General features: G+C 37.9%; 1 long non-coding RNA gene across 1 annotated transcript; it reads right to left on the reverse strand.

Annotated features, from left to right (window-relative positions):
- Positions 1-237: 237 nt before the first annotated feature.
- LOC140849625 (uncharacterized) lies at positions 238-24,453 on the reverse strand. The gene is made up of 3 exons (XR_012131741.1): positions 24,402-24,453; positions 15,647-15,704; positions 238-366 (listed from the first exon to the last, which is right to left on the reverse strand). It is a non-coding gene; the product is annotated as an uncharacterized lncRNA (long non-coding RNA).

The following is a 24,453-nucleotide window of genomic DNA, read 5'->3' on the forward strand; positions in this document are numbered from 1 at the left end:
TGCACGTCCATGCTGTTACATGAAGGTGACACGGTAAGTGGTGATAAAATGGAAGAATCTGAGGTTTGTTGGTATTTTTTTTATTCCTTTTTGGGGGCCACAGGCAATGACACACTCTTTTTCCCTGTAGAGAAATGATGGTCCTGCTCTTCTCCTTGCTGCGAAGGAACTGGTCAGAGGACACTGACAATGCATGCCCTTGGAGTTTGTTTTCTCTCTGTGTTCTTGGCAGGGGAAGCTTGAGATGAAGGCTGCAGATGGCTGAAGAGGTCCAGTGCAGGTGGTGAGCTTTCCCTAGCTTCTCAGGTGCAGGTGTAGGATGGTCAGTACAAGATTTCTGCTACTTCCTCAGTATCACAGCATTACCTGCATCAGTGCAAAACTGTGCATGGATTATTGGAACAACCAGCATGAATGGCAATGGTTTTAGAGTCCTTTAGTGGGCATATAAGCAACAAAGGACTAAAGCTTTAGGCTCCAGAAGAGCTGAGTTTCTACTCTAAGGCCTGCAGGGGCATCAGCAGTGGTCAACCTGGCTTTGACCAGACCCACAAGAAGAGTGATCCCTTGGGGATCTTTTGCAGGGCAGACAGCAATGTGGTAGCAAAATTAAAACACCAGGGTCTTTTTCAGAAGGACAGTTGCATTTATCTGTTTACTGAAATACATTTAAAACCTAAGGATCTTAGGACTAACATCAAGGAAGAGTCTGCATAGACAAGAGTGTATTTATTGAGCACATATTCTGGAATTGAAAAGTGAGTAAGGTACAGCCCTTATCCTTGAATTTACTGCATCATAGGAGACATGGACACATAAACAGATCACTTCCATTTGAATAAAATCTATAATAGATATAATGGAGATAAAGGCAAGGAATTAGACAAGTCCTATGAGCATTCATTTTCTCATTTTTAAAGTAGGGATCACAACAGCTCCAAACTATCCATGTGATGATAAAATGAAACAATAAATGTAAAGTGCTGAATACAGTGCTTGAAGCCTGAGTTTTCTCATCTGTAAACTAATCTCACTTCACGAAGTTTGAGTGAAGATTGAGTGAGATAACGTGTGTAGGGCACTTAGTACATTGCTGGCACACACTGAGTACTCAAAATTGTTAGCTATTGATCTTACTACTGACATCGCTATTTTCATGGTGCAAACACAGGGCAGCTAATTCAGCGTGTGGTACATTTGTGGGGTGGCTAGTGGGCTGTCAAAGCAATCTTCTCAGAAAACCTGACACCCAAGGTGAGTCATGAAGAATGAAAGCTGTCTGATGAGTGAAAACATAGGCAGAAGGCATTTCAGTGCATTCAATTCTCCCAATTCAACTTCTACTCTCAGGATTTACATAATTTCTTCTCTCCAAACTGTTGAGCTCCTGGGTGAATCACTAGGGCAGGCCTTTAGAACTGGTCTGCGGTTTGTTGTGTGAGTGCTGTGTGTAATTATGTGCATACAACATACATGATGTTAGGAAATTAATTTTTTAATACCATTAAATGAGAGCTATTAAAAACAGGAAAAAAAGAGAGCAAGAATGTGCTTCAGTTACAAATTTAGGCTGTAAGGTACAGAAACTCAATCAAGTTAGTTCAAATACAGATGTTTATCATGAAGAGGCATATGTACCAATAATGAAGAATTCAAGAAGGATCTGCAGCACATTTGGAACTGAATGAAGGGTCTGCTTTCTTAAAGTGGTGCTTCATGGAGTTAGCCAGAGCTATTCTGATGATTGCACAGGTTTTTCACATTCCAATTCTACCCATATTCAGTATTTCCTGCAATTACTCCACATTCTGCTATGCTGTCCCTTGGTATTCTTTCTTCTTTGGGTGAAGTTTTTTCTTCTATGAGCTTTTGTAAGATATTGGCAGAGGACAAACTTAGGGACTACTAGCCACTTGCCAAAGTGAAACCTATTTTCCTTATTTTCCTAGAGCTTTTTAAGCCTTCCATTAGTGGTTATTTTACTGCTGTGAGCTTATTTATGATTAGCCCTGCAACTCCGTGTAACTTCGGCATATGCAACCTTGATCAGTTTACCCAATTTGGTGTAGGAATAGGAGTGGTCTGCTTTCCTTTTTCAATAACTCAACCATAAAAGGGATAATGTCAAGAACCTCTCTTAAGGGTACTTCAAAGTCTGGTCTAGACTTTATCATTGTTAACTGCTATGAGAAAAAAACGAAAGCTGCATTATTGACTATATCAGAAGATTCATAGTAACATCTATATGCATACTGTGGGGCATGTGTTTAATATTACCCCAGAACTTGGCAAGGGACTCTCAGCTGCACAACACAAACCCAGAAGAAAGGTATACAGGTTTCTGTCAATAGTGTTTCTTTGAGGAATTGAGATGAGACTATCCCTCTGCTCTCAGAGTGAGTGGTTTTAGGAGAAATGCACCAAGGACTCTTTTTGTTTATATTCCCATTTCATGCAGAAAAAGTTCATAGTAAGTCATTTTTTCACAAAGTGATATTCCCTTTCACACACCGGGGTTTAGGAGCCCAAGCTGTTTGACAAATCACAGCTCTAGGCCAGAAAGTCATTTCCCGTTATTACATGTGGTTACTAGAAACATTGTCCCCACCTGAACAAATACTAGGATCTCAATAGATATTACTGCATGAATGAATCAAAGCAAAATGTGGGCTTTGTCATTCTAAATTAATTCTCCCACTCAACCCCTTTTTTTCATTCTGGATAGTATCTTGAGTTCAATAAGAGGCCCCATAATGCTCTAGATAAAAAGATACCAAATGGACCTTCAACTAACTATGGGCCCATGAATGTGGGTCTTGCTGCAAGCAGATGTGCTGAGATCATTTTACAGAGTGCCACCTCACACCAGTTCCTCTTTCCTCATTCACAGGTACCTGAGAGTCAAATTTACTCTACTCCTTGTTCCTGCACTTACTCAACCACAAGTTATTGAAGGTTTTCATGAACTAGAAAGTAGACCATAAAGTGCCTATAAGGTGCTACTACAAAAGGGAACCTAAGCAGTAATTTTTGTATTACATTGCAATGTGTCATTTCATGGATGCTTGATGAAATCAGTATAACTACACTGGCCTCAGATGACCAAATAAATAAAGTGAGTTTGAGCTACATGCAATCATCTACCATAAGGGATCCTAAGCATCTCAGAACAAGTGTGTCATAAACACTGTCCAACTCTGGGAAAAACAAGCACCAAGCAAATTTAGTCATTTAAACTAAGTCTCAAATAATACTAAATTATTGTTTCATTAATAATATTTCAGGATTCCAGAGCCAGAGTAGTTATGAAGCTATGACATGATGGTCAATGCTATCCATATTCCCTATCTTCTTTCATAATGTAACCTGCAATTTCCTACTTCTTGTAACCTTACAGAGCTAAATAACAAAACACTGAACAATTCTGAATCTGTGCATAAATGTTATATATTTAGCCCTCTTCCCAATTATCAACTTAAGGCACCTATTGTATGGGACATAAAAATCATTCATAGTCAGGTAGGCTGATATGCTGATACTGCAACAGAGACCTAAAACAAAAGAACTGGTTTAATAGCTATTGAAATAAGAATAAATTTAATTCTCCTTTATGTCCTGGCCATATACACCTGTTTCCACAGAGGATGTCTATAAACAGAAATGTATAAATATAAAAATTATGAATGATAACTTCTATATATAACTTTTTAAATTAAGGTATCACTGATATACAATCTTATGTGGTTACTACATTCACCCGTATTATCAAGTTCCCCACACACACCCCATTGCAGTCACTGTCCATTAGCATGAGAAGATGCTCTAGAGTCACCACTTGTCTTCTCTGTGCTGTACTGCCTTCCCTGTGACTCCCTGCAGTATGTGTGCCAATCATAAAGCCCTTAATCCCCTTCTCCCTCCCTCCACACTCACCCTCCTCAACCCCTTCCCTTTGATAACTGATAGTCCCTTCTTAGGGTCTGTGAGTCTGCTGCTGTTTTGCTCCTTCAGTTTTGCTTTGTTGTTTATATATAATTTTTTAATTAAAAATAAAAACAAGGATATTATTATTATGAAAGGTAACCCAAAGGTAGTATAACAACTCTGTAAGATATGAGTTCAGAATTTGATACAGAATTTTTATTAAAAATCTATTAAGATATGTTTTTGGGATAGGAACTGACCTGGAATGATACTCAGGGAACAATAGTACTAGCTGAATGACTTCAAGTAGTTTGTTTGCTGAAGAAACCTAAATTTTTATTCCATAGTTAGTTGAGGGCCAATATAGTCTAGCTTTCTATCTAGAACAATCTCTTGAGCTGTTTAATACATGAAGAGAGAGAGAAGGATTAATTTAGAATGATTCAACTACCACTACTTTTAAGATTAATTTATGTAATAAATAATTATTAAGGGCCTACTATTTGGGAGGCACTGCTTTAGGTGTGGCAAATGAGAATAAAACCCCAGTTCTCATAGAATTAACATTATATGTGAATAAACAGTCAGCAAGCAAACACAGAATTAAATAAAACTATGTTAGATTCTAAACAATGCAATGTTTAGAAAAATAAAGCTGGCAAAACCCCTAGAGTCAGGTCCATTTTATAAGAACAGAGGCATTAGATTAGAGGCCCACTATACTCCAGTAAGATTTTTTTATATATTCTTAACTAATTACATGTGCAATTACCTTCTTTCCAAATAAGGTTATCTGCTGATGTACTGGGGTTCAGGACTTCAACATGAGAATCCTGGGGAGGTACAATATAACCTCCTTATAATACCTAGGGTTGTTACAATAGGTTGCTGTGAAGATTTAACAAAATCATGTGTAAAAAATATTTAACCCAATGTTTAGCATGTGATGAATGCTGAATACATTATCTGAATAGTAAAGGATATGAAACATTTGTCTATACAAATGCTGCAAGCATTTTGTCCTATTTGTGATTTGCATTTCTCTTTCTCACACATACAAAGTTCATTCTTTGACTTTTTATGTAGCCAAATATTCCCATTTTCTTTTTGTGTGCCTTCTACCTTTTGCACTGTCATGATGTATTTCTCCACATAACAGGGTAATGTATACCTCTTAAGCCAGCCTTTATTTTACTTCCTATACCAAAAGAAAATTTGTGACAAGGAAATCATTAGCACAGGTTACACTTCACAAGTGACAGAATTCTCCTTGTCTTCTACATTTTTGCTGTCTCAAATTCAAAAAGATATTTTGAAAGATAAGCCTACCATCCTGAACACCAGCTGGATTTATAAAATGGGTCATTTGTTAGACAACAGCCTTGGTCAATAATGCAATGCTATTCCATACAGAGAAGGTAAGCTCTCACATCAGAAGGTCCCCAAACTTTCCACTTTGCAAGGACTTGTTCATAATATTCTCACAAGAAATTGCTTTTGGTAGAGAATTCACTGTAGGTTGTCAAAACAAATGTGAAACTTTCTAGCTTGAAAGTCATGGTTAATACACATCTTGTTCCCACAGTGACAGCTGAAACAGGCAGAGCTGCACATTAGAAAAGGATCAACACTAGATGGATTTAAATCAACAGCCCTTAGAGAATTGTGAGGTCTCAAAGTGCTGCAGAGATGCCCAAAATTAAAATAACAACCAAAAAAGTACACAGATGATAAACATTTCAGAATGTGTCAACTGATACTTCCAAGCCTTTTATTTCTTGACTGTAGACCTGGTTTTTAGGTAAATGACCAGGAACTATACTGAAATTGAGTAATTTAAGTGTTTTATTCTGGAACCACATCAGAGATTCTAGTAGCTACCATTTAAAATGTAAGATAGCAGATTGTCATGAGAAGTAATGACATATTCCATGTAAGGATCTTAGCACATTGCCCAGGTATGAGACTTGTCTTATCATTATCATCATCACAATTTTCATCCCATTTAGACATAGTTTTTTAAATAAAACATCTGAATTCAATTTTGTTCTTTTTACTTATTACCGAGAAGATAACAAATAAAAATGTCTAAAAGAAACTTTCACTGTTTTTAGAAACTGAAACTGTTTGTAGTTATTCTTTCTCTTATCGCTGCTCTCTCAACTCTCCAGTTTATCAGAACAAATAATCTGTCTTGTTTGTGTGTCACCTCAAAGCGTACAAAATACAACAATGCCAGGATGTATGTGGGGACTATCTGCATTTCACAGATGAAGTACCTGTAGTTCCATAACACTCCTCAAGGACATTGATGATGTAACAGGGATAATTTAAAAATATAAATACTTCAGAGTCTAACAGAATAAATGGTAGAATTTTTGATACCATAACCAATACAGCAAAGGGGCAATGGTCAGATTAACAGTATTACTTTTTGCACAGCCTTTCATTTCAAACAGTCTCAAATAGCCACCATTAACCTATTCCTAGTGGAATAGGCAGAATTTAGAGGCCAGTAAGTTAAAAATGGGTTCTTAGCCTTAAAAACCGTATTTAGTCAAGACCTTTGGTTATATTTACTTGGGCATGTCCCTGACCAGAAGCAAAAACACTGAGAACCTAGCAGGTTTTGGAGAAATAATACTTCTAAATAATGTCTGTGCTAGGCTTATATCAGCCTCTCACTGTAAATTACCAAAACCATCCCAACCTCCAAACCTCCACCAATAGGAATGAAGCTGCGAAAGTTGTGAGGCCTCCAAGAAGGACAACCTACCAATGCCCACCCTGTTGTGACCATGAGAGATAAATGGACAGATGTGACTCTCAGATGGAAGAGCCAGAGACCATGGAGAAAAAGGGAATGCAGAACTTGGTGGCAATAGTACTGAAATAAAGGTGGGTTAACCATAGAAGCCACTCCATTGCCAGGACAGGAAGTTCTCCCAATTCTTTTCAAACAAGACAGGTTAATTGTTCTGGCTCAGTGATGACTGTATGATTTCCATTTTTTTTCTTTTCCAAATGGAAGGTGTTACTATAGCTATTTATTTTCTTACACTTTCCCCTCTTCTATTAGGTATCCCCTGAGTGGGGAGCACATAAATGTCTTTAACTGATATTGGCCAGACTATGGAAGCTTCATGTAGACCTGAAGGAGAGGGCTGCACATTACCTGGACATTGTGCTCAATGCAATTACCAGACACAGAAACTAGATCGTTACCTTTTGGCAGGTTAATAAGTATATATGTGAATGAGAGGAGGGCATATAAAGATGTAAGTAGTTAGAGAGGGGCTGTCACAAAGACTATACTGGTTATCAAACATCCCAGTTCACCTTCTTTAAAACAGAATTCTTACTTTATTCTGGGCTGATTTTATTCATAGTATGCACTTTCCAGCCTCTTTTTCCTTGTGTTAAAATGAACAAGGAAATGTAAACAGAAGTTTCTGGGTAGAGCTTCTAATAATTCTCTTTAAGTTGGGTGACTCATACGTGAGGGCTGCCATTTTGCCTTTCTCCCTTTTCTTTCCAATTTGTAATGAAAGCATTGTGGCTGGAGTCTTGCAGCCTTCTTGTGACTGAAGTTGGAAGCAACATACTAAAGAGAGGTTGGAAACAAGAGAAAAAGATTCTGACCAAGACGGCCTTAATGTTCTTTCTGATTAAACTTTAGACAGGCTTCTTCCTAATTATAAAAGTCCCTGAACCCCCTTTTCTTGGCACATTTACTTTGGAAAACTTGTAATTGCAAATCCTTTCTCTACCCCCTTGGTCTGTGTCCAAATATCCTTAAAGCCTTTTGCTAGTTTTAAGACCCTAGGAGGTGGTCAAAGACCTGGATCTCTTTGAAATATAAACATCAAAGGAAGATCTAGCCCTATCTCCCAGTCTCTGTGCAAGGACAGAAGCCTCACTTCAGTGGGCACTTTGCTCCAACTTGAAAAACTACCTCCTGCCAGTCAGAGAGGAGAAACTTTACTTTTCCTTTGTGTAAAGCTAATTAGCAAACACAGATGGCCTGTGATCTCCCCACTACAGTTCCTAAAACACTCTGCTGCCCGTTGTTTAAGCCGAGCTGAGTATCTGGACTGTCTGTGCTCTTTCCTCTTGGTGGCAATAGTACTGAAATAAATCAAATTCTGTCTGCTCATCTTGTCCAGTGCAATTTTTCTTTAACAATGTCTAATGACTCTGTGGACTTCCTAGCTCCAAACTTCTCTGACATGATAAAATAAAATTTCAATTTACTTAGGTCACTGTAGTCAGGACACTTTTTACCTGTGACCAAAAGCAGTTCCTAACTGTAGGAAGCTTTGAAATGCAAGGCTGAGTGAAAAAATATAAACCTATGACAAAGTCTGCTGAGGTCTGTAAAGTCTATCTTGGGAGTGAGTCAATCAGAGTTAAAATATTCTAATCTTTTATTTTCTTAAAAAAAGATGTAAGGTATTAATTCGACTGGATCTTTATAAATTTAAGTATGCATGGTAGAATTTCAAAGCAACTGCTGAAAGACTGAATACTGAAATATGTAACTTTCAAACTTTGTAGAAAGTAAAATTTAGAATAAGAAAATAGGTGATAGGAGTGTTAATTAACTTGACTGTAGTAATCATTTCACAATGGAGAAGTATATTAAATCCTCACATTTTTAAAAATCATGCTGTACAATGTAATATATACAATTTTAATTCATCTATCATACCTCAATAAAGCAGGAAAAAATAAAACAGAAGTTCTATATTTAGGTGGTATGAAAAGTAACCTCAAAATATATAATGTAAAATTTGTAAAAGTACCAATCAGCCACACTTCTCTTTCAGAAATTGAGAGGTTAGGAAGAAGAAAACATACACACACACACACCATTTGCACAGTACAAGTAGGCTTAATTTAATAGACACATTTTGAAATCTTTACCCAACAACAATCAGAGAATACACTTTTTTCTCAAACACACATGGAACACTTACAAATAATGTTCATGTCTTAGTTGCAAAACAAATCTTAAATATCAAAGAATCACTGTCATGTATACCAGTCTGTTTACAACATAATTAAAGGATAAGAGATAATCATCTTCTTATTAATAAAGTTTTATTTTTTTTCATAAAGCACTTGTACAACTTTTCTTTCAGGGAAACAAGTATATCTTTTACTATTCACAAATACAACTTTGCATTTGCTTTCTAATTGATTGTGTCATGATGCTTTTATACTATATATTTGTTGACATTATTATTCATCTAATGGACCCATGTTTTTGTCATGTTTTTGTCAAAGCAATCTTGGATATTTATCTGAAAGACTCTGAAATGCTCATTTTGCTCTATAAATTATCATCACAGTTATGACTATTAGCACCTTAGTTTTGAAAAACATATTCAGTAAGTGATGGTAGGGAAATAATAGATTTCCCTACCATCTGACATCACAATCATTAAATTCAATGTCAAATTAAACTTTAACGTATTTGTTGTAATTGGCTATTTCAAGTAAATTAGAGATTTTCAAGTCAAAATTTAAAGGAATCTAGACATACATTAATTACAAGGGCTGCCCCAGATCTCCCATCTCATGTGCATCTATTAAGATCCAGCTGCTGTATTCCCAGCAGGACTTGCAGGTTTGCAAAGCTGTACATTTCCAACATGGCTACTACTGCTGATTTCCATTGTAACTACTCTGGTATCAAAGGCATGAGGTGGGACCAATTAAATAAGCCCATGGGGTTATAGCTTGGTTAGAAAAAGCCAATTAAACATACCTAAAGGTTTAGTCCAACCTGATACAGCATTAACTGAAAGATACATATGTGTATATAAAGGAATTAAAATAGGATAGGATAGTCAACTTCCTTCTTGTGATCCCCTAGGTCTTATTTGCTAATACTGAATGGTCCAAAATCCAATCTTACAAACAAAGAACAGAATCTGTTCCTAATTTTAGGGAGTATTTGGTCTGTCACAAACGTGTAAGGAATATTCAGGACTGGAAAAGGAAAAAAGACATTCCCACCCCTCTCCAAGTTCTGTACAAATGTTCAAGAACTTCCAATAAATGGAATCACTAAAAAACAAAGTTATCACCTAGCCTTCTGCTTCTTCAACTAAGTTGCAGGAGAAGATTTGAGGATATGAACAAAGAAAGGGAAACTCCAGGCAAAACTAATGGTTATTCATATTAAACAATTAGATAACTCATGAAATGAAAGTCATCCCACATCTAAGTGAAAAATAGATAAGGGCATTCGGCACTATTGAAAGGAAAAGGACCAATGAAAAATTAATTGCCCAGCACTGGCTCAATAATGCAGAAAAAAATGAGCAGGATGATGCCCTTTCCCTAAACGAGGGTTGTCCAAATAAGCACTATATCCTCTGTGTTCACTATCACAAAACAGTGATTCTCTAAAAGGAAAATATCTGTACAATTATAGGGACAAAGGATCTCATTCCTAGCGGACAAATGAGCAAATAATTTGGTCACTCATCCCACCACCATCCTGTCACCTCTTCCTTGGAGTAATCACTGTCTTATGGAAAGCAATTTCAATCACTCTTAAAGCTCCATCTTTACCACATACTTTTTCGATTTTCTGAAACCACTCATGTAGGCAGAATGCCTTCCAGACACCATTAATCTGGTGGGATGCGATTTGTTATGTATGTAGATTGCCTTTAAATGTGAACAGGATAGTTTCTGGAAATCCCAGAAGAAGAATCCCCAGCCATCTGATAACACAAATTCATTACCTACTCTGATACTTCCCCTACTGGCATGTTAGATCTTAAGTCTGTCCCACATTGTCCCTGAGACATTAACAGCCCAGATGTGGGACACACACACAAATCCTTAAACAAATTCAACTGAACTGGCTATGCATTTATGAAAACTAGCCTTATACTGAGAACACTGTGGTACGCTTGTTATCCTCTGTGCTATCCCTAGCAATGCTCCTTTCTGCCTGTCAAAGAGGCAAATGTGTGAGGATATTGCTCTGTAGAACACTTAAGAGACATGGATAGGTTTGCACTTCTTTACTTCCCTGAATTGCCAACCCTGATATCAACTTATTGTCAATCCCCAAAACATATGCTTATTTTGCAACAGACCATCTATGCTTAGCATTAGGACCAGTTTTCTGAACATGCAAGCTGTGCTGTGGCACCATCCTCATGATGAAAAGGGAACTTTGTGCTTGGTTTCCAGGTGCTCTCATCATCTTTAATTTCTTGGTAATTTTTTAATAAGGAGCCCCACATTTTCATTTGCACTGGGCCCCACAAATTAAATTACCAGTCCTGGCCAGCATTGTTTAATACATCCATTGCACATAGACTGACACTGTCTATTTACATACACAGTGCAAATTCAACAGTATTTGTGAACAATATTTCTGAACAATATTTCTTAAATATTGTTCAGAATATGCTTTTACTTTTCTACCATAATCTTAGAGATATACTCCAATTTTATCAGATTAAAGTGCATTATTTAAGCCAAGATAGTACACAAAATAAAATGGAAAAGCTAGTCACCAGATACCTTATGCATGTGGAAATCCCATCTCCTATCCATGACTTTTTTTTTTATATGCTGATATAATCAAACACTATAAAGGATTACTTCAGTGTAATTAAGTTTATGATTAACAGGTGCAGGCAACCTTTCTCAAGGATAAACCACAGGAACCACTACATGCCCTTCAGCTTAGAGACTTGTTTTACTATACATGACAACAACCTAAGACTCTTCTTGAACCTCATAGAACTGATAAACACTACTGCAGGAAATCTCTGAGAAATAGAATCATGTCATGTTCCTCAGCTAAAAAGACATTAAAGATCCTGTCAAAATAAAAAATGTGTGTGCAAAGATCCTGTGAAGAGAGTGAAATAACAGGCTATACAGACAATGTGACAATATTTGCAAACCACATACTCAACAATGGACTTGTATCCAAAATATGTAAAGAACTCTCAAAATTCAACAGTGAAGCAAACAAGCAAAAACAACCCAATTAGAAAATGGGCAAAGACCAGACAGACATTTAACTAAAAAGGGCAAAGAGATTGGAAATAAGTGCATGAAAAACGTTTAGCATCATTAACCATTAAAGAAACATAAATTAAAACCACAGTGATATGTCACTACACACTAACAAAATGGCTACAACTTAAAAATGTATTTTATGTATACATATATATATATATATATATATATATATATATACACACACACACACACACAAACCAGATATAGATATATATATGTGTGTGTGATGTGTGTGTGTGTATACATATACACACACTATATAATTTCACATACACACAGTACATAACTTCACCTATATAGCATTTTTTTTTGAAATGAGAAAATATAGAAATGGAGAACATATTAGTGAACTGCCAGTGGTTCAGACAGGTACAAAAGGGTATGGAAGGTAGGTAAGTGTGACTATAAAAATAAAATACCAGAGATCTTAGTGGTGAAAGAATCTGAACTATATTGTCAATATCTTTGTTGGGACTTTGTACGAGAGTTTTGCAAAATGTTACCATTGGGGAAACTGAGTAATGGGTACTGTGGATCTCTTTGTAGCATTTACTACAACTGTATGTGAATAAACAATGGTCTCAAAATAAAAAGTTAAGATATACCCTTTCATATATTCCCTTGAAATTGTTACCATACTATATTTTAGAAAGTGATTTACCTAACTTTTGATTTTGCCCATATTCCAATCCAGAAAGGCTCAAGTCAGTAATTTAGGAGTCTTGAAATAAAATGAAGGCAAAGTTGTCTACTGAGATTCACATACAGGTTGTAATTTCACCTATGCTTATGGTCTGAAAATTAATGGGAGTCATTAAATTAAGCAATTAATTATGTCTTTAGTGGCTTATTAATAATAATCTCTGTTCATTCCAGTTCTTTACTATGGGCAACAGTGTTATATTTAAATGTTTTGGCTGACCTTCCTTTTTATTTAGCAGATATAAGGTTATTAAAGTAGTTATGAAGAAATATGACCTCTTTGGTTGATCTGGTAATTGGTATCTTAGATTCTCTAAAGGAGTAACTGTGCTGGCTGATACTGAGACCAGTGTGGACAGAAAGAGAAACCAGTCCCCTTACAAGGGGGTAATGCAGTGCATAGAAACAAATTATCTTGTTTACAGGCTCTGTAACCAAGAATGGACATCTAAGGATGTAGGAACATTTGTGGTGTAGTAGAAAGAATGTGCTTAGTTCTACCACTTAAAATAAAGGTTAGCTATATCTCAAGCTCTGAAGGAATTTCTTGTATATAGAAATGTAAATATTAAGAATGGCTAAGGTAGACTTGAGCAATATAAAGATTATTAGGAGAGCTTGCTCTACCAATTAGTAAAACTTACTAGAAAGCTACCCCAATTAAGTCAGTATGGTATTTATACATAACTAGAAAAAAAGTGAAGGTGTTTATGTTTTTTATCTCAATATATGTGTGCGTGTGTGTGTGTGTGTGTATACATGCGTGTGTGCATATTTATAAGCTTATAGCTCCCAATTTCACATCTTTAGCTTAACTCTCTCTTAACTGTCGATACAATATATTCACTGGAAGGTTAACGGGCATCTCAAATTTAGTATGTCCAGGGAGGGGTTGAAAAAAATAATTAACATGTCCAAAATCACTTTTGGTTATCACATCTGTGGTAGACACCACTGTTTGCTAGTCTCTCTGCCTTCTTTCTTGTAACAAAAAATCCCATGTTTTCACTGAGCACATGAACAGGCAGTGATGGACTCTGCTGATATTCCCATCTTTTTTTGTCACCGGCACTGAGGAAGGATTCTGTCTCCAGCACCAAACCCCAAGGGACTCAGAAGAGTCGTATCACTCATTCATTGGGTAATAGACATATAGATCTCCGTCCTGGCTAAGGACCTTGAAGTGGCCCATAAACCAGATACAACCCCTCTTGACTGTGGTCCACGAGCCCCTAAAGGTAAATCCACCAAAATCAGTCAGACTGTAGATTCTGAAAGGGCCCAGTAACTGGGCTGCAGCCCATCCCAGCCACTCTGCGATCAGCCCTCCTGGCACAGGGACCCAGCAGGATCCACTCCCACCTACATCCCTGGAGATACTAAAAGAGCCCTACAGAGCTGCATTCTTCCAACAGACCTGACAGCCCAGGGATACCAGGAGGTGACACTCATGTCTGTGCTCCTGGAGCTCCTGGAAGGATCCGATAGTCAGCTCTAGCCCCTCCCGGCCGCAGTTCATGAACAGTACTGGAAGACCAGGGAACTAATGGGAGGCACTCCCAACTGCGATTCAGATCCTAAATGGGCCTTATGCTTGCCTCCAGCCCTTCCAGCCATGGTCAAAGACCAGCCTAGTCTGCCCAGGGATCTGGCAGGAAGCATACCCACCTGTGTCTCCAGAGCTAGATCTGCAGGTATCAGTCTTGACAGTGGAGCCTAACACAGCCATGGGGTTCAGTTCTAGTCTCTCTCAGTCAATGTCCAGAGTCAGTTCTACCCAGTAAGGACCCATCCAGTAACCAGGATGCAGCCCTACTAAGGATCTGGTGGGAGCAGCACCTGCCATACAACTGGTAATAGGACTGCTTTCTGAGGATCCAACTGTGGACCCTGAAGCAGACCTTTGCCCCAGCACTGCCTTACTGAATGATATACTGGATGCAGTCTCATCCACTAAGGTATCAGACAGAATCCATGCCTGCCCTGGCCCCTGGTAATACTGCAGACCTGGTGACAGTCCCATAATCAGCTTCAACCCAGCATAACTGCAATTCTAGAAGTAATCCCAACAGCCTGAGAAACAGACTAGAGAAGGTCTTAACCTGCTGAAACCAACTGTTAAAGACTGGAAGAGGTATTTGTTCCTTCAAATGCATAGACACCAGTGCAAAGTTATGTGGAATATTAAAAATAAAGAAAATATGACACCACCAAAGGAAACTAATAAAGCTCCAGTAACTGACCCCAAAGAAATGGAGTTCTACACATTTTCTGACAATGAATTCAAAATAATAATCTAAAAGAACCTCAATGAAAAGCAAAAGAACATAATCAAACAAAATCAGGAAGAATTAATACTGTTAAAATGTCCATACTACCAAAACCATCTATAGGTTCAAAGGAATCCCTATCAAAATTCCAATAGTGTTTTTCACAGAAATAGAAAAAAACATTCAAAAATTCATGTGGATCTGTAAAAAACCCAAATAGCCATAGCAATCTCAAGAAAGAAAAATAAAGCTAGAGGCCTCATGCTTCCTGCTTTCAAACTGTACTACAAAACTTTAATACCCAAAAGCCTATGGTACTAGCATAAAGATACATAGACCAATAGAACAGAATAGAGAGCCCAGAAATAAACTCATACTTAAATGGTTTACTAATATTTGACCAGGGAGCCAAGAATACTCAATGGAGAAAAGACAGTTTTTCCTGTAAATGGTGTTGGGAAACCTGGATATATACATGCAAAAGAATGAAACTGTACCACTGTATATACCACTGGGAAAAGTTAATGTGAAATTGATTAAGGACTTAAATCTAAGACCTTAAACCATAAACCTCCTAGAAGGAAACATATGGAAAAAGCTTCTTGACATTGGTCTTGGCAATTACTTTTTAAATATGTTACAAAAAGCACAGGCAACAAAAGCAAAAATAGTGAAGTTGGACTTACCTCAAACTAAAAAGCTTCTGCACAAGAGAAGAAACAATCAACAGAATGAAGAGGTAACCTACAGAATGGAGAAAATATCTATAAGCAATATATCAGATAAAGGGTTAATTTCTAAAATACATAAGGAATTCATACAACTCAAGAGATAAAAATCCAAATAATTTGTTTGGAAAATGGGCAGAAGACCTGAATAGACATTTTTCCAAGACATAAAAATGTTCAAATGCATAAAAATATTCTCAACACCACTAATTAACATGGAATGCAAATCAAAATATAAATGAGATATCACCTCTCACATATTAGAATGATTATTATCAAAAAGACAAAGATAGTAAGTGCCAGCAAGGATGAAGGGAAAATGGAGCCCTAGTGCACTGTTGGTGGGAATGCACATTGGTGTAGCCGCTATGGAAAACAGAGTTGAATTTCCTCAAAAAAGTAAAAATAGAACTACCATATGATCCAGAAATTTCACTTTGAGTGTACAGCTAAAGAAAATGAAATCACTATCTATAAGAGATATCTGAACCCCCTTGCTCACTGCAGTATTATTTACAGTAGCTAAGACATGGAAACAAGTGTCTGTTGACAGATGAATGGATAAAGAAATATGTGACATATACATTGTAACTCCAGGGGTAAAGTCCTGAAGCAAAATACCTTTGCAACAGATATCAGTCAAAGGGAAAAATTAAGTATGAGAAACCCGTTTATTTCCTACAAGCAGTCATTCAGTTCTGCTCCCCACTCAACCTCTCCAGTCCAGATATGCCCTCACTCCCCCTTGTAATTAACTATTGATATGGAGATGCACTAAGGCAAGGTGAGAGATTCTGGAAATACTGCAATTTTATCCACATAAATGTATATAAATACAGAAATAACAGGCATAAAATAGAAGGAAATCCTGTCATTGGTTACAACATGAATGGACCTTGGGGGTATTATGCTAAATTAAGTTAAGTCAGACAAAGAAGACAAATACTGTATGATCTCACTTATGTGGAATCTAAAAAATAAAACAGCAAACCCCACAGAATCAGAGAACAGAAAGGTGGTTTCAAGGGACTATGGAGCGGGATATGGAGAGATGTTGGTCAAAAAGTACAAACATTCAGTTATAAGAGGAATAAATTCTGGGGATCTAAGTCCAGAATGGTAAATATAATGAACAATACTATCTTAAAAGTTGATTTAATACTTGCAATATTAACACAATTCAATATTAAATACTTGAAAATTACTGAGAGAAGACCTTAAATGTTCTCACCCTCCCCCAAAAATGTTAATTATGTGAAGTGATAAATGTGTTAACTAACCCTACTGTGGTAACCATTTTGCCATATACATGTATCAAGTCATTACATTGCATACCTTAAACTTATGCAATATTATACCAAATGTATCTCAATAAAGCTGGAAAAAATATAGGTATTTATTAAGAAACGTTTTGACTGATGCAACAGTTACTTCTATTTGAATCTTGCTATCTTCAGAAAATTTTAAATGCGTTACTTTAATATGTGCAACACTTTTTGAATTAGATAATACTGCTTTCCTTATTTTTCAAGTAATAAATCTGATGCCTCACAGCTCAGTAACTTACCAGAGGTCACATAATTAAAACCTGCCTCACCAGTACTCCCCTAAACCTCACCACTATGCTGACATGGAAGGACAGACCCCCAATATTAACAGCGTTTGTCTTAATAGGTGTAAATAGATAACCATTTCTTCATTTTTATAATTTATATTAGTGTAATCAAAGATAGTTTAAGAACCAATAAATAAAAAATATATATTTTTTAATCATAATCATGGTTTTTTTTCAAATTTATAAATATTTACTGTAGTCCCACAGTATATATTTCCTGAATTCTCCTCTAAATTCATTTTCCAATTTTTCATCAAACCCAGAAGGCTGGCCTCCATGAATTGCTCTCTTGCCAGGGTGACCAACCCTCCTGGTTTGACCAGGACATTTCTGATCTTAACACTGAATATCCTGCATTCCAGGAAACTTTTCAGTCCCTGGCAAAGTGGGATGGTTGGTCACACCATCCTTTGCCCTCTGGCTTCCCTTTGGGAAGAGACTTCCTTTCCCTTTAAATAGCCACAGTTTTTCTTACATGGCCTCCTCCCTAAAGCTACTTTTCCAAGGTTCTGCTCCTATTGACCCAGGGAAGGCAATGCTTTCTCCAAGTTCAGAACCAGAGAACTGTACTTTTCCTTAACACATGCCAGGTCTTTTTAAATGTCCCTTTATTTTATTTATTTATTTATTTATTTTTTGAGAGGGCATCTCTCATATGTATTGATTAAATGGTTGTTAACAACAATAAAATTCTGTATAGGGGACTCAATGCTCAGTGTACAATCATTAATCCACCCCAAGCCTAATTCTCGTCAGTCTCCAATCTTCTGAAGCATAACGAACAAGTTCTTACATGGTGAACAAGTTCTTATATAGTGAATAAGTTCTTACATGGTGAACAGTACAAGGGCACTCACTCATCACAGAAACTTTCAGTTTTGATCAAAATTATGAACTATAAACAATCAGGTCAAATACGAATATTCATTTGATTTTTACACTTGATTTATATGTGAATCCCACATTTCTCCCTTATTATTATTATTATTATTTTTAATAAGATGCTGAAGTGGTAGGTAGATGCAAGATAAAGGTAGAAACATAGTTGAGTGCTGTAAAAGAGCAAATGTAGATGATCAGGTGTGTGCCTGTAGACTATGTGCTAATCCGAGCTAGACAAGGGCAATAAAACATCCACGGATGCAGAAGATTCTCTTAAAAGAGGGAGGGTGCGGTTCTAAGCCTCACTTTGGTTGATCCCCAGTTTCTCACCTGATGGCCCCCCTGTGACTGTGCCTGTCTTAGGTTGTTCCTCCCTTGAGGAATCTTACCTGTCTCTAGCTAACCAGTCATCTTCCGGGGCCATACAGGGAAATGTAAAGTTGGTAAGTGAGAGACAGGCAATATTGTTTGAAAAGGCTAGCTTTTTACTTCTTTGCAGATTTATGCCCTGTGGCTTCTATGCCCAGTATTTGTCTTGAGGTATACTTAGCACTTGGAAGAATTATGATACTTGATAAATTCGATAAGAGGCACGAATTCTATTTAAGGGTTGTAATTAGGAAGGAAGAAGAAAAGCTATAGGAGTAGCAGACAGAAGATAACATGGGAAGATTGATTATTTCTTTGACATATCTTCTTGTAGAGTAACTTAAGCATGTATAGGTTTTAAAATACTAATTAAATTGTGCACACACATTACCAAAATACGAATACAGTTACATAACCAAAGCAGACCTATAATTACCAGCCATCTCCAGTGAAAGCAAGAAAACCAGTTAGGCACCCTAGGGATTTGTGAAAACTTATCTATGATATGGTGGATATTGTCCAAGTGAACTTGAACAGTCTGAGAGAAAACAGACAAATTAAAACAACCCACTCCTGGTGACTGTTCACATCCCAGATGTTCTTTCAACAGTAGATAGTCTGTAGTTGTAAATTTTGGAGTGCTACAACTTGCACTTCTCCTAATTCTTGGCTGAGTTCCAAAGGTATAGATCCAGTCAAGTTTCTTGTTTTACTGTATGCACAGGCGAGCTTAGATATCTCCTTCTTCATTCCAATGGCAAGTCCAGGAATCAGTGGGATGAATGCGGCTACAACGGCAGCATTGCCTGGATCTTTGTTGAGGATTTTTGATGATCATCTTCTGGTTTAACTCTTCCAAAGAGTGCTGATATTGGAAGTTCTTCTTCATATTGTATCTTAGTTCTTTATCTGGGTAGCCAAATTAGGCTTTGATCCTCTGTATAAACACAAACAGACCCTTTGCCCACATTTTGATATGCCATTTATAACATTGTGAAGAACTTATTGGAGATCACCACACAGGAACTGCCATTTCTTTTTTTTTAAGAGAAAGGAATATTATCAAAAAATGTACCTCCATAGCCGATCATCTGACACCCTTTAAGTGATCAAAATTAAGGATATTTAAAGCATGCATTAATTGTTGATCTACAGTTACTTTTATGCTATCAGGGAGTAATCCAACTTTTCTTTCTTTCTTTTTTTTGTTATCATTAATCTACACTTACATGAAGAATATTATGTTTACTAGGCTCTCCCCTATACCAGGTCTCCCCTATAAACCACTTTACAGTCACTGTCCATCAGCATAGCAAAATGTAGAATCACTACTTGTCTTCTCTGTGTTGCACAGCCCTCCCCTTTCTCCCACCCCTCCCATGCATGCTAATCTTAATACACCCTTCTTCTTCCCCACCTTTATCCCTCCTTACCCACCTATCCTCCCCAGTCTCTTTCCCTTTGATACCTGTTAGTCCATTCTTGGGTTCTGTGATTCTGCTGCTGTTTCGTTCCTTCAGTTTTTCCTTTGTTCTTATACTCCACAGATGAGGGAAATCATTTCGTATTTCTCTTTCTCTGCTTGGCTTATTTCACTGAGCATAATACCCTGCAGCTCCATCCATGTTGCTGCAAATGGTAGGATTTGCCCTCTTCTTATGGCTGAGTAGTGTTCCATTGTGTATATGTACCACATTTTCTTTATCCATTCATCTACCTATGGACATTTAGGTTACTTCCAATTCTTGGCTATTGTAAATAGTGCTGCGATAACCATGGGGCTGCATCTGTCATTCTCGAACTTGATTGCTGCGTTCTTAGGATAAATTCGTAGGAATGGAATTCCTGATTCAAATGGTAAGTCCATTTTGAGGAACCTGCATGCTGCTTTCCACAATGGTTGAACTAATTTACATTCCCACCAGCAGTGTAGGAGGGTTCCCCTTTCTCCACAGCCTCGCCAACATTTGTTGTTGTTTGTCTTTTGGATGGCAGCCATCCTTACTGGTGTGAGGTGATACCTCATTGTAGTTTTAATTTGCATTTCTCTGACAATTAGCGATGTGGAGCATCTTTTCATCAGTCTGTTGGCCATCTGTATTTCTTTTTTAGAGAACTATCTGTTCAGTTCCTCTGCCCATTTTTTAATTTGGTTATTTGTTTTTTGTTTGTTGAGGCATGTGAGCTCTTTATATATTGTGGATGTCAAACCTTTACGGATCTGTCATTTTGAAATATATTCTCCCATACTGTAGGGTACCTTTTTGTTCTACTGATGGTGTCTTTTGCTGTACAGAAGCTTTTCAGCTCAATATAGTCCCAATTGTTCATTTTTGCTGTTGTTTTCCTTGCCCGGGGAGATATGTTCAAGAAGAGGTCACTCATGTTTATGTCTAAAAGGTTTTTGACTATGTTTTTTCTAAGAGTTTTATGATTTCAAGACTTACATTCAATTCTCTGATCCATTTTGAATTTACTTTTGTGTATGCGGTTAGACAATGGTCCAGTTTCATTCTCCTACATGTAGCTGTCCAGTTTTGCCAGCACCATCTGTTGAAGAGACTGTCGTTTCACCATTGTATGTCCCTGGCTCCTTTATACAATATTAATTGACCATATATGTTTGGGTTAATGTCTGGAGTCTCTAATCTGTTCCACTGGTCTGTGGCTCTGTTCTTGTGCCAGTACCAAATTGTCTTGATTACTATGGCTTTGTAGTAGAGCTTGAAGTTGGGGAGTGAGATCCCCCCTACTTTATTCTTCTTTCTCAGGATTGCTTTGGCTATTCGGGGTCTTTGGTGTTTCCATATGAATTTTTGAACTATTTGTTCCAGTTCATTGAAGAATGTTGCTGGTAATTTGAGAAGGATTGCATCAAATCTGTATATTGCTTTGGGCAGGATGGCCATTGGTCTCATTGATTTTTGCTATTGTTTTATTCTTCTCAATTTTGTTTATTTCTTCTCTGATCTTTATTATGTCCCTCCTTCTGCTGACTTCAGGCCTCATTTCTTAGTCTTTTTCCAGTTTCAATAATTGTGGTGTTAGACTATTCATTTGGGATTGTTCTTCCTTCTTCAAGTGTGCCTGGATCGCTATATACTTTCCTCTTAAGACTGCTTTCGCTGTGTCCCACAGAAGTTGGGGCTTTGTGTTGTTGTTGTCATCTGTTTCTATATATTCCTTAATCTCTATTTTGATTTGTTCATTGATCCATTGATTATTTAGAAGCATGTTGTTAAGCCTCCATGTGTTTGTGAGCGTTTTTGTTTTCTTTGTAGAATTTATTTCTAGATTCATACCTTTCCTGGTTTGAAAAATTGGTTAGTAGAATTTCAATATTTTTGAATTTACTGAGACTTTATTTGTGGCCTAGTATGTGGTCTATTCTGGAGAATGCTCCATGTGCACTTGAGCAGAAAGTGTATCCTGTTGCTTTTGGGTGTAGAGTTCTGTAGATGTCTATTAAGTCCATCTGTTCTAGTGTGTTGTTCAGTGGCCTTTACTTATTTTCTTCCCGGTATATCTGTCCTTTGGGGTGAGTGGTGTGTTGAAGTCTCCTAAAAGGAATGTATTGGAGTCTATTTCCCCCTTTAGTTCTGTTAGTATTTGTTTCACATATGCTGGTGTGCCTGTGTTGGGTGCATATATATTTAGAATGGTTATATCCTCTTGTTGGACTGAGCCCTTTATCATTTTGTAGTGTCCTTCTTTATCTCTTGTTACTTTCTTTGTTCGGAAGTCTATTTTGTCTCATATTAGTACTGTAACCCCTGTTTTCTTCTCGCTGTTGTTTGCCTGAAATATGTTTTTCCATCCCTTGACTTTTAGTCTGTGCACGTCTTTGGGTTTGAGGTGAGTTTCTTGTAAGCAGCATATAGATGGGTCTTGCTTTTTCATCCAGTCTATTACTCTGTGTCTTTTGATTGGTGCATTAAGTCCATTTACATTTAGGGTGACTATTGAGAGATATGTACTTGTTGCCATTGCAGGCTTTAAATTTGTGGTTACCAAAGGTTCAAGGTTAGCCTCTTTAGTATGTTACTGCCTAACTTAGCTCACTTATTGAGCTGTTATATACACTGTCTGGAGATTCTTTTCTTCTCTCCCATCTTATTCCTCCTCCTCCATTCTTCATATGTTGGATGTTTTGTTCTGTGCTCTTTTTAGGAGTGCTTCCATCTAGAGCAGTTCCTATATGATGCCCTGTAGAGGTGGTTTGTGGGAAGCAAATACCCTCAGCTTTTGCTTGTCTGGGAATTGTTTAATCCCACCATCATATTTAAATGATAGTTATGCTGGATACAGTATCCTTGGTTCAAGGCCCTTCTGTTTCATTGTATTAAATATATCATGCCATTCTCTTCTAGCCTGTAGGGTTTCTGTCAAGAAGTCTGAAGTTAGTCTGATGGGTTTTCCTTTATAGGTGACCTTTTTCTCTCTAGCTGCCTTTAAAACTCTCTCCTCGTCCTTGATCCTTGCCATTTTAATTATTATGTGTTTTGGTGTTGTCCTCCTTGGATCCTTTCTGTTGGGGGTTCTGTGTATTTTCATGGTCTGTTCGATTATTTCCTCCCCCTGTTTGGGGAAGTTTTCAGCAATTATTTTTTCAAAGACACTTTCTATCCCTTTTCCTCTCTCTTCTTCTTCTGGTACCCCTATAATATGGATATTGTTCCTTTTGGATTGGTCACATAGTTCTCTTAGCATTGTTTCGTTCCTGGAGATCCTTTTATCTCTCTATGTCAGCTTCTATACGTTCCTGTTCTCTGGTTTCTATTCCTTCAATGGCCTCTTGTATCTTATCCATTCTACTTATAAATCCTTCCAGGGTTTGTTTCACTTCTGTGATCTCCTTCCTGGTATCTGTGATCTCCCTCCAGACTTCATCCCATTGCTCTTGCATTTTTCTCTGCATCTCCATCAGTATGTTCATGATTTTTATTTTGAATTCTTTTTCAGGAAGACTGGTTAAGTCTGTCTCCTTCTCAGGTGTTGTCTCTGTGATCTTTGTCTGCCTGTAGTTTTGCCTTTTCATGGTGATAGAGATAGTTTGGAGAGCTGGTACGAGTGAAGTCTGGAAGAGCTTTCCTTCTTGTTGGTTTGTGGTCTTCCTCTCCTGGGAGAACAGCGACCTCTAGTGGCTTGTGCTGGGCAGCTGCGTGCAGACAGGGGCACACAGACAGAGCTCCTTCTTCCTGGCCTGCTGCTATGAAGTTTATCTCCGCTATTGCTGTGGGGTGTCCTGGTTCGGGCTGCTGCTCCAAAATTGTGGAGCCCCTGTGGAGGGGGAGCAGCCGGGGGGCTATTTATTACTGTAATGGGCCTCTGTGCTCCCTGCTGCCCAGGAGGTTAGAGTGTCCCAAGATCCCCAGATTCCCTGCCTCTGGACTAAGTGTCCTGCCCTGCCTCTTTACCACTTCCAAAAAGCACTTGCCAAACCTAAATAACAAAAAAAAAAAAAAAAAGAAACACCCATGATTTTCTTTGTCCTCAGGCACCTGCTCACTGGTCTTGCTGCCCTGTTTCCCTAGTATTGGGGTCCCTGTCCCTTTAAGACTTCCAAAAAGCACTCGCCAAAAAAAAAAAAAGAAAAAAAAATGGCTGCTCCCATTTCTTTGTTCTCTGGTGTCGGCCTCAGGCACCCGCTCACCGGTCCTGCTGCCCTGTTTCCCTAGTATCCAGGACCCCATGCATGCACTGTGTCTGCGCTCTGGTCCGGATGGCTGGGGCTGGGTGTTCAGCAGTCCTGGGCTCCCTCCCCCTCCCCACTCTGACTCCTCTCCTCCCACCGGGAGCTGGGGGGATGGGCACTCGGGTCCCATGGCGCTGGGGCTTGTATCTTACCCCCTTCATGAGGCGCTGTGTTCTCGCAGGTGTGGGTGTGGTTTGGATGTTG

The sequence above is a fragment of the Manis javanica genome, chromosome 1, assembly GCF_040802235.1.
Source record: "Manis javanica isolate MJ-LG chromosome 1, MJ_LKY, whole genome shotgun sequence".
Taxonomy (NCBI): domain Eukaryota; kingdom Metazoa; phylum Chordata; class Mammalia; order Pholidota; family Manidae; genus Manis; species Manis javanica.